The 19,207-nt window shown below is 31.6% G+C and overlaps 1 pseudogene; it reads right to left on the reverse strand.

Moving 5' to 3' along the window:
- Positions 1-4,036: 4,036 nt before the first annotated feature.
- LOC148194329 (protein TIC 20-II, chloroplastic pseudogene) lies at positions 4,037-4,575 on the reverse strand (annotated as a pseudogene).
- Positions 4,576-19,207: the final 14,632 nt, after the last annotated feature.

Here is a 19,207-nt window from a genome sequence, read left to right on the forward strand (position 1 = left end):
ATGGATCAAAGGAGGTTTAGGACCTAGTTTTCGTGAGATGATTTTTCTTTATTTTATATTGGTTATTATTAGTAGTTTAGCATATATGTTACAAAGTATAATAATAAATTTTATTGTCTTTATATGATAAATAAATCAGCTCTTTTGGCTAATTTATAAATTGTTTTGATTAAAATAAAATAAAAAGATAAAATATTAGAATAATTTATTTTAAGAATTTATAATTTATACGTTTCAAAATACTTCTAATTAATATTTTATTTTATATTATTTCATCTGCCTGAGATAAGAATATTAAAATAATTTATTTTAAAAGTTTATAATTTATATACAAACTACTTCAATCAATCTATAATTTATAGTTTATATGTTATTTAATATTATTTCATATAATTGAACAAACATTTCTAATATAATAAGGTAGTTTATCAGTTTAAAATTTATAACTATTAGCTAACTTATTAGTTAGAAGCTACTAGTTAGATTATCAGTTAGAAATGAACTTACTAACCAAATTTTCTAAAAGAAATCCCGTATGTAGAAAATTATAATCAGTATCACTAGAATAAAAAAATTATTGAAACGTTTATCATAAAGAGAGAGAGAGAAACAGTCAAAGACGTTATGGCACAAGTAATTACTGAATGAGATGCGTGAGTGAGATGCGTGAGTGAGATGCGTGTGAGTAAGGAACTTGTGCCTACAAACACAAGAAATTAAAGAACATTGATGGAACAGTAAAGAAAAAATAAGGATATTTTAACATATACAAATACTATCAATTATTCGTCGTAAATTTTTATTTATAAATATTTACAAATTTTTATTTATAAATATTTACAAATTTTTATTTATAAATATTTACAAATTTTTATTTATAAATATTTACAAATTTTTATTTATAAATATTTACAAAAAATACAGGTATTTTTGTTATCTCTAATGGTTACTATTATTATTTTTATAAAATTAATTACCTTTAACTTAATTCTAAACCAGCTTTTTCAAGCTTTCATTTTAGTTTGATCGTAAATATCCATACTCTATTACTTTCACTCCTCAAGATAACTCCTATAGTTTTATGTCTCATTGTAATAAAAATAGAATTAAATATTCATTTCATTCCAATAATTATAAAACATCTTCTTTAATCATTATATGTTTTATTTTAGGTTTAATGTCACCAGAAGTCCTTCGTTTTGTCCAAAATCTTAAATAGATCTCTTTTCTTTTCGGCGTATTAATTGGGTCCTTTTTATTGTTAATTTGATTCAATTAGAGGTCTGTCGTCAAATTCAGCAACGGCCGTTTAATAATGGGTAACGTGGCATGCTCCTTAAATGTGTAATGACATGTGGCATTAAAATTGATTTTTGTTTTAAAAAAAAATTAAGGAGAAAGGTGATATCAGATGGAGTGAAGGGCAAAGGTGGAAAAATTAAAAATTTTTAGTGAGCATCGCGCTAAGCTACGTCTCCACGTCGTTGCCGCTCGTCGAAGAAACAATCCTTTCGATGACGGTTCCGAGCGCGGAGATGGAGTCGTTGAGGCGGTCCAGCGCGTCACCGATGACGGAACTGCAGACGTTGATCGCCTTCTGCAGACGCGCATCGTGTTCTGCATTTGCACGGAGCTTGAAAGGGAAGTTGGAGAGCTTGGAGAGCTCGTCAATGGCGACGCGTAGCGAGAGCTTGAAGAGGAGCTCCGGGTTGGTTGTGTTGGATTCCGGCAACGAGGATATGGTGGAAAAATTAAAAATTTTTAGGGCTGTCACCTTTAATTGGGGGAAAATATTGGGGGAAAGGTTGCTATTATTACGGTTCGTGTGAAGTGGAAAAATCGCGTTGTATGTTCGATTGCCCATTGCATATGCGGTGGTAGAAGGAGAAAACCCTTGATTTTTTGTTCTTCTGTCATTATTATTCTTCTGCTCTTTGCTGCTTACTCACTCTTTCTTCTAATGTCTAGAGTGATTCTTTCTACCATTTTCTTTTCTTGTACGTGGATTTCTGCTAATAGGGTTAGTCGGAAAGGGAAAAGAGGAAAATTTCTTTGGATTTTGAAGTCTCTGGTTTCATGTTTGTTTCTAAAGTATAGCTTGTGAGGTTTTTTCTTTTTATGAGTGGAGAGGGTGCGAGACGGGTTTCAACTTATCAAAATTCAAGAACGAGCCTTTCAAATTCAGGGGTTGGAGAAAGATAGGGAAAATTTTGATCTTTTTGGGTGCAGATAAACAACTTTTGCCGTTACCCATTTAAGTTGAAAGTCTTAATTCACATTAATTGGTGTTTATGATTGATAAAAGCTATTAAAGTGAAAAGATTGATTTTTTGATAACGTCTTAATACTTTGGTTGTTTCTGCAGTTGTTTACTCCAAATTTTTGGCCAATGGAACACAGTTGGAAAAGAAAGTCTCCAGAAAATGAAGACTTTTTACACTTGAATGACTTTTCTCTGGATGACCTTAATGAAGATCTCTTAGAGAGGGTGCTTTCATGGCTACCAACTTCCTCCTTCTTCCGCCATACTTCTGTCTGCAAGAGATGGAAGTCAACTGCTGCTTCTGTGAGTTTCAAGCTTGCCTGCTCACAGAAGCCCTAAAAAGTTTTAATTTTTCCACCTTTGCCCTTCACTCCATCTAGTATCACCTCTCTCCTTAATTTTTTTTAAAACAAAAATCAATTTTAATGCCACATGTCAATATACATTTAAGTGAGCATGCCACGTTACCAATTATTAAACAGCCGTTTGCTGAATTTGACGGCAGACCTCTAATTGAATCAAATTAACAATAAAAAGGATCCAATTGATACCCAAAAAGAAAAGGGATCTATTTAAGATTTTGGACAAAAAGAAGGACTTCTGGTGACATTAAACCTTTATTTTATGTTTCTAAGTCCTACACATATAATTTTAATTTTTTTAAGTTTATGTACGTAAGGTTAAAATTGATTTAAAATTTTATTTGTGGAGACTAAAAAAAATTAAATATATGACTTATTTCACTTCTTTTGTGTTTGGTCCTCACACACACATCTCATAAGTGAAATAAACTTAAAATAAAGGTTTAAATCCTTCAATGATCCTCATATTTGTATGGGAATCTCAATTGGGTCCTCATATTTCAAACTGTCTCAATTGGGTCATAATATTTGTAAAATTGAGCCAATTTTACCCTATCTGTTAAGTTGTCCCAGACGCCGTTAACTTGAGCTAAGCTATATCTTTTTTATGGCGAGGCATTTTGCATTAAATTGAATGGGTGTTGTGTTTTAGAATCATCATACCATGTGGCGATGGTACTTCTTCTTCCCTCCAACCACTGATCACCTTTCACCTCTTCCGCTCCTCCGCCCAAGTTGCTTCATTCCCACTCCCACCCTCAAACCCTCACTCCCCAGACACACACCCTTTCTCCCTCTCAAACTAAAAAACGCCGCCGTCGGGGCGCGTTTGTCGAACTCCTCTTCTCCTGCGTGAGAGTTTGTCCAAAGACAGTATTGTAAAAGACTGAGAAGGCAAAAAAACGAGAGTAGAGAAATGAAGGATTCAACCAAAGTTTGCAAGTTACAACTGTTGCAAAAACTGGTGATAATTTCAGGTCACAATCGTATTTTTTACACCGTTTGTCATAGCAAATTGCTTGTTGCAGCACCCTCTGGGAATCAACATTTACAACATAAACCAAAGGTATTTCCCTTCAAATCTACCTGATCCAGTTTCACAATCACAAAAGTTAGCAGATTAATTAATCTATAAACCTTTGTACTGTTTGTATATTCTAGTTAAAATCAAATCATAATCATTAACTGTGCACTGATAAGGCCGACCAAAAGTTCAAACTTTTGTTACCTAGTGAAAACCCGGTTCATGTGTTAATCCTACCCCAAGTTCTGCCAAGCAAGAGTACACCCTTCCATCACGTCCATAGAGATGAGAGTACCTTTCTATACATGAATCAAAAATGCAGAAAGATTCGATAGGAGATTGAATACAAGGAAGAAAACAAAAAAAAATGCAGAAGCCCAAATAAAATTAGATTTGCCTGGAAGCAGCGTCGGCGACAAAGGGAAAATACGGCGTGCGACCTGCGACACCGTAGAGGAAGTAGAGAATGCTGAAGACGAAAATTGCGTTGCTGGACCAAATCATGAGAGGGTCGCGACCAAGGGAGAAGATTCGTGTGATGAGGTGAGGAAAAGTAGGAGAACGTCGAGGGTGACCACCTGCATGACTTGAACCTGACGTAGTGGGGAAGGTAGGGTTTCGCATGACGCCGAGGTAGAGGGAAAAGAAGGCGACAAAGGAAGCGTAAGGGATGGATCTGTGGAAGGCGAGGAAGGGGATGATTGGATCGAAGAGGACAACGAGCTTAGGGTACTGCGCCAGGAGGTAACGACTATACTAGAGGGAGTTGAAGAACGGGAGAGTGTAAGCGGCGATGGAGATGAGGCGCTCTGTTGGCGGAGGAGAAAGGGTGTGTGTCTGAGGAGTGAGGGTTTGAGGGTGGGAGTGGGAAGGAAGCAGCTTGGGCGGAGTCGTCGCCACGTGGATTTGATGATTCTAAGACACATCACTCATTCAATTTAATGCATAATGTCACGCCATAAAAAAAATACAACTCAGCTCAAGTTAACGGCGTTTGGGACAACTTAACGGATAGGGTAACATTGACTCAATTTTGCAAATATTATGACCCAATTGAGACAGTTTCAAATATGAGGACCCAACTGAGATTCCCATACAAATATGAGGACCATCCGAGGGTTTGAACCTAAAATAAAAGAATAGTCGTGAAAGGGAGTTATAAAACTATCTCCATCTCTAGTGCTTAAAACCTTTCGGATTCAATTTACGGATGGATGAACCCCAATTCTTAATAAATAGGCTTCTAGAAGCATATATATATATATATATATATATATATATATATATATATATATATATATATATATATATATGTGTGTGTGTGTGTGTGTGTGATAAAGTTCTAACGAAATCGAGGGACTATTTCAGAATATAAAATATAAACATATTAAAACCTCCCAAAATATAGTACTTAAATATATAATAATTATCACATATTTAATAAGATAAATCAGTTGATAACTATAATATAAAGTAGAAACTTACAGTCATCCAAAAATAACTATTTACAATACTAATATAAAGAAAACTAAATGGAAGTGTCTCCTCCATCTAGTGCCTACTCTAAGGAAACCTCATCTTCCTTTGTCCATACCCACATGATGATCATAGTCAAGAAATAAACACAACCACATACAAACACAAGCACAAACCAAAGGGTAAGCTAGATATAAAAAGATTCATACAATGTTATAATATATTAAACACCATAAGTAAATCACATATAACAAAAGACTCCAAACATCCTAAACATGTTGAGACTTAGACTAGACTATTCAGACTTAGAATGATTGTCGAGCTATGGCAGGTTGTGCACTTATGGTGGCCTCTACTGCTTTGCAAAGTCATTGCCAATGAGTTTCACCCTACCACACTTATAAGGTTAGTTTATTCTACACATTGGATCATACTAGAAGCACCCAAGACTAAAACCTCCTACTATTCTTCACCACATGTGTCAATCTTCTCTACTTGAGAATGAAAGACCATTAGGGTTTCAGGATAACCCCAAGACTGAGCTCTCTGCATTCATTCTAAACATACTTGAATCTCACCAAGAAGTTCCACCTTGGAACTTACTTTCATAACTTTGAAACCATACTTAGAACCATATATTTTCACATTGAATCCCAAATCAATAATATTACTGAGTATATAATAACAGAGAAACTTTTACACCATTAAAAGAACCAAAACATGCACCAAGATTATCATAGGACTAGGATAGCATAGAATACAAACAATTATTGGACTAGTCACTGAGCGACCATAGAGACAGTGAGCCAAGCTCCCTCGTCTCTCGCTCAACGACTACTTTCGCTGTGCGAATACAAAGACAGTGGTCCAGACCCCCTTCACCTCTCGCTCAGCGACCCAACTCGTTGTGCGACAACAGAAACAGTGGTCCAGACCCCCTCACCTCTCGCTCAACGACCCAACCCGTTGTGCGAATACAAAGACAATGATCCAGACCCCCTCACCTCTCGCTCAGCGACCCAACTCATTGTGTGAATACAAAGATAGTGGTCCAGACCCCCTCACCTCTCGCTCAGTGACCCAACTCACTGTGCGAATACAAAGATAGAGGTTCAAACCCCCTCACCTCTCGCTCAACGACTCAGCTCGCTCAGCGAGTCTGCATAATTCTACAACACCAAAACTGCAGAATTTGCACCATGCACAACCCTTAACCTATTAAATACATTTTTCCCAACTTATAATACTCCTAGATCGTATTATACACTTAAATAGACTTAAACAATTGTATCTAAATCATCCTAAACTCATTTTAAAGTAATTGCTTACAAGATTCCACTCCAAAATTTACCAAACCTCACTTTATAGATCCAAATTGAATTCTACTAGTTTTAGCTTGTTTTTAAACAACTTAGGAACTCCAACAAGTCCCAAAAGAGTTATTAACACCAACCAAAATAATCATTTAGACCCAGAACCCTAAATTCAACTTTTCACTAGTTCAAACCCCTTTAAACTAGTTCTAGACCCAACTGAACTATACTTACCAACTACCAAACATTCTTACTTCCATTTTCTTCCACTTTAATGCTTAAACAAATCATAAAACCTCTCATAACAGACCCAAAATGCCGCAAACTAGTTTTTCTTCCCTCTCTCATAACTTCACTACCTAAAACCTCATCTTTTTTCTTCGAAACACCACCAACACTCCTGAGTTTTCAACTCTTTATTCTCTAAACTTCACAATACACATTGAAAATAGAAAATTTAACACATAATCATTCACTTCCAATCCAAATCATCATCCAATACAATTCACAACATTTTATCACCACATACTCAAGAACACTCAATTAATTTTGTTAGAACTAGCATACCATAAAATTTCACCCAAATAGTTTGCTACTCATATAATTTTCAAACTTACACTACCAATCATCAATTAAAGAACAATCTAGCTTCCCTTACCTCTAAACCAATTGCCCCAACTTCTCAAAACGCTCCACCTATTGCTTTCACCGCAAGGAACTTTTAAAAACACCTACAAATCACCGATTGGTGATTGAAGACAGACCTTAGAACCTCAATTGAAAGGAAGAGAAGTTCTTGACACATGCAAAACAAAATCCCTTTGCATGATCATTAACCCTAAAGATACCAAAGGAAGGAGTACAAACTTACTTGCGCTAAACAACGAATTGATCATGATAAATTTGTAGGCCTTGATGCATTGATCGTATAGGTACCTCTTGATCGTCAAACAGATGATCAAGGAGTTAGAACACTTAGAGAGATGTGAGAGGAAACAAAGGGAAAGAGTTCTAGAGAGACATAGTGTGTTTTAAGTAATGAGAATAGTTTAGAAAATTCTATTTATATTATGAAATTATTTTATAATAAAGTACTCGGTCTCATTATTTTAATACACCTACCAACTCTAATACTCTATTTTCTAGGTTCTTACACATATTCTTGTCAAGTTTTTACGTTAAAGTTAACGAATTCATAGTGAAACTATTACAACGTAGAAAAATATTCAAGAATTTAAAATATAAACTATAAAGGTTCATATAAATCATTTAGGAGCATGAAATGTTAAGATGAAAAGTCAGAGATAGGTCATTTAGCAGGATAAAATATAGGATTTAATACTACTTTTAGCCTATATATTTCTAGTAATTATTTTTTTAGGTTTTTATTTAATGTAGCTTACATATTTCTTAAAAAAAGTAATGTGATATTTTCTTTATATTAATATTAATATCATGTAGAGATGATAGTTTGATAGAATGATGTGACACAACACTTGAGTTCATGTATCATTTTGCTTCTGTTTATCCTCTTCTTCTCAATTTTTCTTGTTCTCCTTTACTTTATTTTCATTTCCTCGCAATTACTTCTGGATTAGAGTTGTGAAGCAAAATGGCTTCTGGATTAGGATTTGGCTCAGCCAAATCCCTCGCACGCCCAGCCTCTGCGTGACAACTTTACATTTTGCAATGTTTTCCATGTGTTCTTGGTGTGGGATGCGTGATCCAGCCACCTAGCCTCTCTAACTCAACCTGTATTGTTCATTCCGCTGCCACTTTGAATTGAGAAAAGTTGTCCTAGCATGATGCATGGACGTACTTCCATCAATTGTTGAACAAGAAAACAAAGAATATATCAAATTAGGACGCCATTTTATTAAATAGAATGAACACAAAACTTTAATAATTATTGATAAAAATTTACTAACAAAATAAATTTTTTGGTAAAATTAAATTATTCAATGAATTTTATTGAAGGATTTTAAAGATTGAATTTCTAGTGAAAATATCTTCCTCAATAAGGAATTTATTGATAAAATTAGTTAACAATATACATAATTTGAATTTGTATTATTGATGAGTATTTTTCTCAATAATATATATGTTAGAATTTTTTTTTTGATAATTTTTAATTGTTATTTATTAATGAATTTATATGTTGATAAATTCTATTGACAAAAAAGTAACATTTTTTACATCGTGTAAAGTCCATTGATATAATCTATTTGTAATTATATGTTTTAAAATCCATAAGTAATTTATAATTTTTATTAACAACATAGGATGGATAAGAAGAAGAAAAAAAGAAGAAAGAGAGGAGAAAGAGAAAAAGGATAAAGAAGATAAGGAAAAGTAGTTGAAGTCGATGACAATGAGCAACCACGGATAAGTAATGGTGACTATGACAACAATGGCGATTGGAAGTGAAGGAGGATGAATGGGAAGAGGAAGAGAAGGAGAAAGAAGAAGAGGTATGTAACAACCCTTTTAAGAAAACTGACTTCTAATACCATCACGAAATAGTGGAAAATTAAAAACTTTATTTCGTTAACATGAAAATAATTAAATCATACGAAAAATAATAATCAATCCAATTATAGTTTATAATCATGTTTGAAAACTAAACAAATAACTATATTATTGTCTCAAATTTATTTCGAAAATCCCCTATAAGATCTTCCCACGTGTCTTCTCACTTTAAACAACATTAGTATCATCTGTAACATCCCCTACTCCCGTATAATGACACGAGTTATACGATCATCTTACAAACACAAACAAGCAAATGTGAGCTACCAGAAAACAATACAAGATAATGCACAATAACTACACTCACCCACATTATACAAATCATCCACTACAATCCATTATAAACCATGAATCTCAATCACAATCATGAAAACCTCAAGTCGCATTACCGCCACTCAGGTAATGTTAAAACAATTATGTTATTCTCATGTAACCTATCGTCACACAACCTATTTACAAAACAGTACGAGTCATCCTGCCATCTCAACAATGACCTATCTCCCTTCTTCTTAAGGATTTACGAGTAAAAACTTCGATGCGTCGCACACAGAATTCTATACTCAACAACAAGTTGGAAACCTGTGGGCAAAACATCATTCCCTTCCCCACTGCCTCACATAGAAGAGAAGGTGCAACACTGAAACCTCCCTCTTTTCCCTGGCTTACCAAAGCCTTAAGCGAAAAGGGACAAAACCCGACTTTACACACTACAAGAAAAATCGCAGATGAGACAACACACAAACTCGTCTCCCAATACTAATTGAGATGGAAAAGACAACACATAAACTCATCTTTCAATACCAATTGGGACAAACGAGACAACACACAAACTCGTCTCACAATACCAATTAAGACGGACGAGCCACATCACATAAATTAGCACAACAAATCAGTCCACAATACAACACGATTTATACAGAACATCAACAATCAACCACATAGTTCGATCAATACAAAGCAACTTAGCATTCATCATAAATAACTTAGCAATCATCACAAACAACTTGACAACCATCACAAACAGCTCGGCTCAAGTCAAAAACCTCCAAGCTGACATCTAAAACACACAAGACAACATGACCAACAACACACAGGCTGATAAACATCTCAAATAGTTTGGCCAAGTTCAGAAACCTTACAAACGACCTCTAAAACACACAGGCCGAGCTTTAGAACCTCAAAACCAAGGTCTTGAATAACTCGACCACAACAACGCAACTTGGCACACACAACCTAGCTTGGCACCAATGTCCCCAACCTGGCCAAACACGACAACATACAATAGAAGTCGACAACCACACATGAAATAACATGACGATAGACTTAGGCAACAATTTGGACAACCCATAAATCATGTAAAACCAACTCTGCACACATAAAACAACATGACCAGACCCCAAAATAAGCATGACCAAACCTCAAACAACATGGCAACAATCTGGGAACATACCTAAACAACATAGCAATAGTTCGAGAACATACCCAAACAACATGACAACATTTTGGAAACATATACAATATGGTTACAGTCTGAAAACATACACAACAACATGACAACATGACAACATGTTAAACAACTCAGTACATGCCTAAAACCTAGGGTAACAAAATTAAAATAACTCAACACAACCCCAATCTTCACGACAGTATATCAACACAACCCAATCACACCCTAAAATAGAATGTCAACACTCTCAAACAACCTGACAATTGTGATTATAGCATAAAAACATATCACCCAACCCCAATCATGTAATTAACAACCCAACATCACATAATACACCATGGCATTGGTTTAAAAACATATCGACAACCATACTTGGATTCCTAGCCACAATCTGCACGACATCTTAGCATGACAATTTAAAAACATTCAAGTTAACACCCTTAGTATAAAACAAAATGACGTAACATGCAAATTGGTAATAAAGAAAAAGCTGCAAATCATTAATTAGACTGAAACCACTACACCACAATTATGAATAATAACATATTAAAAGAGCCTCATCCATGCATCGCAATCCATTATCAATAGCAGATTTATTGTGCGAGAGGAATCCACGTGATAAACAAAACATGCACTAACACTCAATACAAATTTTGGAAAACAACAATCCAATCATGACAAACTATGGCACACACTCTATACTCAATCCAATGTGAACAGTGGAAACACAAAAAAAAATCAACACGCATAAGCATAAATTATTATCCAAAATAGAGCACAGTACCATGATGGCCACAAGAAAACGTCCAAACAGAATTATAACATGACATTCAACCCTAAACAACATTCCTTTTAAGGATAAGAACCACATATAATCATGCAAATAAAATTATGCATGCAACATCACACAAAACATTAGAAAGGATAGCGTCCCTTACAAACATCACAACAAAGAAGCATACTAAACCAACAATAAGGATAACTCCCTTTATCTTGGTTTCCTACTAAGCATTTTCCTGGAATAGACAATATGCTTCGACTGCACCCTCGAGCTTTCCCAAACCTTCACTTAATCAACTCTCACTCTCACGACACCTTCAAAATTGTGCTACACTTTACTTTTATATAACTTATCTTTACTTATTTTAATTAATAACGTTCATGCCCCTACACCTTTATAGATATTTTATTTTTTATAGATCTTACAAGGTGGAGGAAGAGGAGGAGATGGAGTCGAAGGTGGCTAACACAACGACAAAGTGAAAGGAGACAATAAGGAAAAAGAAAAAAAAAAGATACAAATGTGGTATTTACTTTTTGATTTTACCAGACTAAATATACCAATTAATATTTACCGATATATTTAGATTATTGCTAATTATCGACATGACATATTATTATTATTACCGGCAATTTTTTTAATTTGTTAGTAAAATTTAAAATATTTAACGAATTTTTAGCCATTAATATCCCATCAAGAAACTTAAATTATTAATAAATTTTTATTAATGATAAATTTTTATTTGTATGTAATTAATAACTTTTTTATTGTAGTGAAAGAAGTTGTCATTGCTCATAATTGCTCAATGAATGAAGAAATTCCATTAATTTCTACATCTTTTATCAATTTCCCCAACTCAAAATCACATGAGGAAGAATGCGTGAAACAAGAAGGCTTAATACCCTATTTTATCATTATTTTCGTTCGACAATGTTAAATTAGTCAATCATTTAAAACCTGTGTCAATTACGTCCTTACTTAATAAAATTTATATCAATGAAATCCTTTCCGTTAAATCCGTACAAACGGAGTTAATTATTTTTCTCTCTCTTCTATTAACACCGTTTGTACGGATTTAACGGAAGGGATTTCATTAATATAAATTTTATTAAATAAGGACATAATTGACGCACGTTTTAAAGAATGGACTAATTTAACATTGTCGAGCGAAACTAGGGACAAAACAGGGTATTAAGCCTAATTAATACGTTGCCCAAACAATATCCACATAACCTCAAAATGTCATATATGTGTCATGTTTCATTTTGTGGTTAGTAATTGTAATGACATTAACCACAGGGATCACGTTCATCTTTTTTTTAAGTATAAAAATCACATTGAGCCAAAATATAATTAAAGAAAAACATTAAATAATCACTATAAATATAAATATAAGATCTAAAAGTAGTATTAAGCCTATAATATAAAAGAATATAAAATTTAAGAGTTTAAAGTAAAAAAATAAAAATAAGATTAAGATATTGAAAGATGTATTGTTATGAAATAAGCAATCAAGATAAACGGAATCGAGAAACAGCAATAAAGACATTATTGATTAATATCCTATTTGTTTATAAACACTGAAACATATAAAAAAACAAATAATGTAAAGAAATCAAGAAATTAAAATATTAAAATAGCATGTAAATAAAAATAATAATGGTTTCAAAGTTCTCACACATCAATGAGATGAGTTGAACTGTAAAATGAAAAAAAAAATAATACTGTGCAATACAAAAGATAATTGGTTATATTTTATTGTCTTATCAATTATCATTTTAATATAATTAATTATTATTAACATTAATGGTTTTCTATAATAAAACAAGTAAACTAAAATAAAATGCATTTAAATAATAAAAAAGTTATTCTAAAACTATTTTTTAATTGTATTAACATAAAATAGTAAACATACTTTTAAATATTTTTTTTTATGTTTTATGTTTATATAAATAATTACGTTATAAAAATAAATGGTAGTTTATACATAACTATACTAGTAATATTTCATTAATAATATTTTTATATTACAATAACAGAAATAATTAAATAATAAATAAAATGAAATAATTTAATATATTAATTTATTTTTTATTTATTTTTCCTATTTTAAAAACATAATTAAAATATAAAAAAACATTAAAATGAAAAATAAATTGAATTAAATTATTTTGTTATTTTACTAATATACATTATTTATATATCACAATAACGTAATAATTAAAATAATAAATAAATTAATCTAAATTTTCTATATTTTATAAATTAATTTATTTTAACATATTATTATTTTAAAATATAAATTTTTATTTATTAATTTTAATAATAATATTTTATTGTAGTTAAAATTTTTATTTTAATTACCTTTTTAAAATAATTTTCATATTAAATTATTTTAAAAAATTTAAAATTTACATTTTTAAACATGTAATATACATAAAAAAAATTATTTGTTGATACTTTTTATCACATAAGATTTATTGTTTATTTATGCTATGTGTTTCGGATAAGACGAGGTTTTTTACTCAAAGCACTTAAAGTTGTTTTGTAGACCGGATGAACATCTTGATGATCCTATTATCCAAATTACGTTGTTCTCTCTCTTCTTCTTGACCAAACTGTAGAGACGGGTACTTGTCAAAGATTCTCTAACGTTCAAGTTAGTAATTTACTCAATAATTCTTGTAAAAAGATGAGTAATCATAATTAGGTGCATTTTTTGTCACACATATATTTATAAATATTATAATGAGTTTAGTGATAACTCTCCAATTTTGTACTCTTTTATATGTTTAGGAGTCTAGGATAGTCTATTTTTGTTTCTAATTGTCTAGAATTAGGTTAGTTTTAGGTTTTTCTATTAATTCTTTAGTTTTTATAGAATTTTAGTTAAAAATAGATCTTTAAGTGTATTTTTAGTATTTTTGTAAATAACTAGGAAATTAATATTTTCTGAAAATCTTTTAATAAAAATGTTTTGTTTTAATTGCATACTTTTTCTTCTTTTTTTTATTTGTTGATTGATTTTTTTCTTGAATTACAGATTGGGCCAAATTAAAATGAGATGCAATGATTGGGCCACTGCTGCCATGCTTGGAGTTGGTGTTGATGCCAATACATTGGGTGTTGCTCCCTCCATTACCCCCAAGTGCTTCTGCACCTCCCCACTATCTTCAACGATCTTTCTTTTTCTCTCTCTGCATTAATGAAACATTCATATGACTTAGATTTAAACTTGTTATATATTGCAAAATATAAAATTCAGAGGAAACTTCAATATTAGTGCTTCTACCACTTCCATTTTATAAACTTTAAAGTTAGATCCAAATACAAAATAATAAACATAATAATATTAATAGACAATAATATATTATTATTATTATTATTATTATATACTAACTTTATAATGACGAAAGAACTAAATAAATTCTAAATCTTTAGCAAATAACTTTTCTTTTATATTTTAAGTATTTAATAATATTTTTATATTATTTATCTAATAAATTAAATACTTTATTCAAGTTATTTGAGTCAAACATGTTGGTAAGTTAAAACATAATATAATGTTAAAAATTATAGATATTAAACGTAAAAAAAAATACACATATATATAAACACTTTTCTAGAAATTTAGAACAAAATTTTACCATTTATTAAGTAATTTGAAGAAAAAATATATATTGAACAGTGAAAATAAGATTGAATCAAACTTATTTAAGGAAAAATGTAAATAAAATTTTGCAATATATCACAAGTTTAAATCTGAGCCATGTGAATGTTCCATTAATGTGGAGAGAGAAAGAGAAAGATTGTTAAATATAGTGAGAAAGTGTAGGGTATTTTTGGAATAAAAGAAAATAGTTGGGAGGTGTAAAGTATTTTTGGAATAAAAGAAAATAGTGGGGAGATGCAGGAGCACTTGGGGTGATGAAGGAACAACACCCCACTACAGGGTGTTACTCCCTCCACCACCACAACTTGCTTCCTCCACCACCCCATTCCCCTTTTAACCTTTTCTTTATTTTTTCATTTCTATTTTACCTTTATTAAAATTTTATGGTTAATATTATTTAAAATCTCACGTGGACATTCATTCTATTTATCATTCTTCCCTCTTAATATTGAAAGTGGGGAAAACAATTCATCTTCAGCCCTGTGTGGTGGTGCTGGTTCAGAGGCGTGAGAGGTTCAGAGGTGTGAAGGTGCGTAATAAAACCCTAAAATATAAACCGTATAATCTTTAAACGGATGTTGACATCCGTTGACGGATGCTCACATCCGTTTAAAGATTATACGGTTTATATTTTACAGTTTTTTTTATATTAATTTTGAAGATATTTAAATAATATAATTTATATTTTTTGATATATTATTTTTGAATAATGGATATGGAGGAAAGATGGAAGATGAGAAACGGATGTGATGGAGTTTGGGTGAGAATCTGAGAGGGTTAGGAGGTAGGTGAGAAGGAGTTGAAAGATAGATTTTAGGATTAAAGTAAATAATTAGGATTAAAAAGTAAAAAGGTTATTTTTGTAATTATAAAAGGTTAGTTTTGTAATTCAAAAAATATGTAATAAAATTGGGGAGGTGGAGGGAGAAAATGTGGTGGTGGAGGGAGAAAACCCCCCACTACATTAGGGTGTAGCAATTGAGAGTTAGCTGCAGATATGGATTGGGCTCTGCTGCATTGGATAATTGGGCTCTACTGCATTGGATAATTGGGCTATGGATTCAGCTGTGTTGCGGTGCTGCACTTCTACAATTGAGATTTGAGTGTTTCATCCTGCACCTCCAAGTGTTTCATCCTGCACCTCCCAATTTTTTTAAAATACCTACATTACCCATCATTAATACCCATAATTAAGAGATTTAATATTTTAAAAGAAAAAATTAAAAGTGGTCAAAGATTCTGGCATAGATATTATTCTCACTTTCTCTCTCTCATCTCATTCTCAATCTTCCATTTCATTTTTCCAGACTACCACAGCCACACAGCAGCAGGACCCAGCACCAGGACCCTCTCCTCTGCATTTCCTCTTTCCAGTAACACCCAGCACACTACTTTTCCTTCAAATCGGAAGCTTTCCAGTAGCACCCAGCACACTACTTTTCCTTCAAATCGGAAGTTTTCTAGTAGCACCCAGCAGTTTCCTCTTCCATTGTCGCACACACACAGGTTGTCCACTATCGCAGACAGAGGTCGTCCATTCTCGCACAGAGGTTGTCCGTTGGTCGTCACGCAAAGGCCAGAGAGATAGAGGAGCTCATCCAGCGCCGGCCAATGCAGAGAAATACCCACCCACAGTCCCTTTGAGCACCCAACAAAGGTTGGTTCGTGTTGTTTTTTATGCTGATAAAAATCGATTATGGAGATCCGATGAATGCTAAATCGGTTATGGAGATCCGACCGAGCCCCTGTTTTATGTTGTTTTTTTTGTTTATATTATGTTTTAATTTAATATTCAGTTTTTATTTTGTTGCGTTTGGTTGAATTATTTAAAATGTTATTATTTTAGATGTTCTTTTATAATAATTATTAACTTTGTTTTAATGTTTTTAAATGTTATGTTATAATTATATTAAATTTTTTGTTTTAATTTTTAAATTTATTGTTATATTTGAAATAATTATTTATTGATATAAAGAAATAATTTTATTCCTTTTAATAAAATATTTTTAAATATTTAAATTTTCCGTTTTAATTATTTAAATTTTTTGTTCTAATTATTTTATATTTTGTGTTATAATTATTTTAAATATTTTGTTATAATAATTTTCAAATTTCTGTTTTTTTCTTTAATTTTTTAATTTATTGTTATTTGATTTTTATTTGAATAAAATTTTTATAATTGAATGAATTATTTATTTATATAAAGATTCGAGTTAAATTTTTTTATTTTTAATTAAATAAATTTAAATATTTTAATTTATCTGTTTTATTTATTTTATATTATTTGTTTGAATTATTTTATACTTTCTGTTTTAATTACTTTAAATATTCTGTTATAATAACTTCAAAATTCGTGTTTTAATTTTTTTAAATGTTCTGTTCTAATTATTTTAAACTTTCTGTTATAATTTTTGAATTTATAGTTATTTGATTTTTATTTTAATAAATTTGTTTTAATTGAATTAATTTTTTATTTATATCAAGATTTGAATTAATTTTTTTTATAGTTAAAAGATTTGTTGTTATTTTTTTTTGTGAAATATTAGATTTTTACAGTTAGTTAAAAATGTTTTAATTACTTTTTTAATTATTTGCAATATTTATAATTTTGTTAGAGATTTAAGTTATTTTGTTTGTAATAATATATTATTTAATTTTATAATGAATTAGTTAAATTGATTTTATTTGAAATAAATTGTTTTGAATAATTTAATATTTTTTAGTATTGAATTTTTTGTAATTATTATAATATTATTGTTAATAAAGAAATTTATAATAGACATGGCTCGTACTCGAGGAGGTTCCTCTTCACATCGCGGAGAGAGTTCGTCACAGGGTGAGAGGCGGAGACCTACAGCTTCTGCTTGTAGAAGACATGGAGAGTTGAGTCTGATATTCATGTTGAGGACAAGGAGATGTGAGGTTTCACGAGGATGCAGTTGAGGATCATGAGGATGTTGCTGAAAGTGGATTTCCTAGATGTGAGGTTCCTCTATCAATTGCTCATTTATGACTTGCTCATTTGTGACATGCTTATTGTTAATTGGCTCAACATTTATATGTTCATTTTGTGGGATTGGAACATTAACTTGTTGTCTCTGCTTGTTATGGGACTGTGATACAACAAGAGGGATAACAACTTCAGAAGAGACATTAGATGTAGAAACACTATCAGTATGCTCTTGAATATCCACTATTCGTGATTCCTCACTTCCACTAAATTGACCATTTTCAATGAACCGAGCATTTCCAGACTCAACTATTCTTGTATTATGGTTAGGGCAATAAAATCTATATCCCTTTGATTTTTCAGGATAACTAATGAAGTAACCACTAATGGTTCTTGCATCAAGCTTCTTTTCATGTGGATTATATAACCTTACCTCTGCTGGACAACCCCAAACATGAAGATGTCTCAAACTGGGTTTCCTTCCAGTCCATAGTTCATAAGGAGTTTTAGAAACTGCTTTGCTAGGAACCCTGTTAACCAGATATACAACAGTCTTTAATGAATACATCCACAAAGATAAAGGAATATTACTATAACTTAACATACTCCTAACCATATCCATAAGAATACGATTCTGCCTTTCTGCTACACCATTTTGTTGTGGTGTACCGGGCATTGTATACTGTTCACATATACCCCGACTTTCAAGAAACTTTGCAAATGGACCTGGACATTGTCCACTCTCATCAGTTTTACCATAATATTCACCACCTCTATCAGATCTCACCACTTTTACTTTTCTATCCAATTGTCTTTCCACCTCATTTATGAACACCTCAAGGGCATTCACTGATTGAGATTTTTCATGTAATAGATATATATAACAATAACGTGAGAAATCATCAATAAAGGAGATAAAATATTTTTCACCACTCCAGGATTTAATGTCAAAAGGACCACAAATATCAGTGTGTATTAACTCAATAAGTTGACTACTTCTTGTGGCGGGATATTTTAATGTGTTTTGTTTGTTTACCCTTAATACAATCAATACATACATCCTAGTCATCAAAATCCAATTGAGGTAAAATTGGATATGTGACCTAATCTTTTATGCCATAAGAAAACATAACATTCTTTTCCTGCACCACAATTTCTATCAACAACATGTACAACATTAAACAGGGATTCAGAAAAATTAACATCAAGATTTAAACGATATAAACCATCCAATAATGTACCAGAACCATAATAGTACGAAAGTTTATACAAATGAAAAATATCATTTTCAATCTTAAAGTTAAAACCTAAATAATCCAACTTTGCAACAGAAATTAAATTCCTAGCACAACCAGGAACATAGAGACACTTTTCAAGATTCAGACAATA

Source organism: Vigna umbellata, chromosome 8, assembly GCF_029865625.1.
Source record: "Vigna umbellata cultivar VRB3 chromosome 8, Vumbellata_1.0, whole genome shotgun sequence".
Lineage (NCBI taxonomy): Eukaryota > Viridiplantae > Streptophyta > Magnoliopsida > Fabales > Fabaceae > Vigna > Vigna umbellata.